The sequence below is a fragment of the Bison bison genome, unplaced genomic scaffold (assembly GCF_000754665.1).
Source record: "Bison bison bison isolate TAMUID 2011002044 unplaced genomic scaffold, Bison_UMD1.0 scf7180017864101, whole genome shotgun sequence".
Classification (NCBI taxonomy): domain Eukaryota; kingdom Metazoa; phylum Chordata; class Mammalia; order Artiodactyla; family Bovidae; genus Bison; species Bison bison.
The window spans coordinates 663632-665742 of NW_011494673.1; positions in this window are offsets into that span (position 1 = coordinate 663632).

The window sequence follows — 2111 nt, forward strand, 5'->3', positions numbered from 1 at the left end:
AGGTGACAGGTTGGGTCTGCTAGGACAAATGGCTAAACTAGTCAGAAAACCTGGAGAGAGCCATAGAAAACTTTGAAGTGAGTGGGCAAGTCAGGATGGCTACAGGGTTCTCTCCAAGGGTGCCAAGTGAAAAGACCAAGAAAGCCACTCACCTCTTCCCACTGCTGTCCAGGAGATGGCCCTCTCCCTTCTTAGAACTCTTGCCACCGATGGCTGGCATGGACCACACACACAAGTGTCCTAAGCAGAGGTGTTTCTGCAGCCCTTCTGTATTTGATGAGCCAGGGTTGCAGGAACTGAAATGAGAGATCACATACACTGTGAAAATCCAACTTGGAGGGAAGGACAAAGGGGATGGAGGAGGGATGTGGGGGAAGGGGAGCAAAATGACCAAAGAAGCAAGAAAGGCCAGAACCAACGGAAGCCTGAGGCCCAGTCTTCCGGCTATCCTCACATGAATCCATCCATCAGCACACACTTCTGGTCACACATCAGTGCTTCCCATGAAAATTGGTGCCGGGATGGATGGGCTCCAGGGTGACTCATAACAAACAGCAAATGGCAGAAGGATGGCTGGGGATTTGACATCTGTTCTTTGGCCCGTCATTAAAACTCCTTTCCCCTAAACATTGAGGATGGTAGTTATAAGTACCAGCCTTTGCATGTCACTGTCAGAGTATTTTTTCCTAGCCTGAGAATTTTTCTCAGGAGATGTAACCAATGAAACAGCCACCCCAAACTTCCCAGGTCACATGTCAAAGTTCCAAGTTATGATTATCTTAGGGCAGCTAAATCCTTGAACAAAATATAAAGTGGAAGATCTAGCCCTCTGGCAAATGAAATAGTTTTTTTTGTTTTGTTTTTTTTTAAAGTAGTATTTTCAACCTTATTCACATTTATTCTGTTCATCTGGCTCTGAGATTTGGGAGGCTAACTTTTTTTCAACCTCATGTTCATTGTTGTCACCATCTACTGACATGTATTTGGTGCCTACTATGTGTAAATGCTGCATTTCTCATAGAAGAGATTTTTTTTTTTTCATAAAAGTTATCAGTAGAATGGCATGAGGTTACTAAATCCAAGGAAGGAATTCAAATCGCTCAGTCGTGTCCAACTCTTTGCAACCCCATGGCCTACACAGTCCATGGAATTCTCCAGGCCAGAATACTGGAGTGGGTAGCCTTTCCCTTCTCCAGGGAATCTTCCTAACCCAGGGATCGAACCCAGGTCTCCCTCATTGCAGGTGGATTCTTTACCAGCTGAGCTACCAGGGAAGCCCAAGAACAGTGGAGTGGGTAGCTTCTCCTTTCAGCAGATCTTCCCTACCCAGGAACTGAACCAGGGTCTCCTGCACTGCAGGCGGATTCTTTACCAGCTGACAAGCCCTGATATTAAATTTGCATTCTTCCCATTCTTCTGTCCATAGGGATTTCACAGGCAAGAATAGTGGAATGGGTTGCCATTTCCTTCTCCAGGGGCTCTACCTGACACAGGGATTGAACCCACGACTCCTGCTTGGCAGGCAGATTCTTTACCTCTGAGCCATGGAGCCTGGTGACTAAATCCTAAGATACCATTTATTAATTCACTCCTTCATTCATCCATTCAAAGAAGCTTTATTGAGCCTCTACCGTGTGCCAGGCACCAAGTAGATGCTGATGACACCAGTGAGAGCCTCAGGATAGAAATAGCCTCTGCCTGCCCCCTGGATGTTTATAGTCCAGCGAAGGAGAAAGATTTTCATTTTTAAAAACCATGCCTTTCTGCACACTTCACCCTTTCCCTAAACCCTCAACTACCTGAAATAGATAGTTGTTGATCTTAGGATAATCAGGAATACATAGTGGGAAATACACTTGATTTTGAGAGGGCTACAGACTGGGGGAGAAATAAGCAAATTGGCCCAGGGGACCGATGGTCACATGGTACATTGTACAGGGTTGGGTTGGATGGAGGGCAGCTGTGGTATCCTTCAAACTCAGAGATGTGATCTGGCAGGAAGGCCCACAGGTGTGTTGTTATTGTCCTTATTTGGCTGTGTGAACCCTATGAGTTCAAGAATCCCCAACACTGAGTGCAGAGATTAGGTGGAAAGTGAGAGGAGAGGTGAG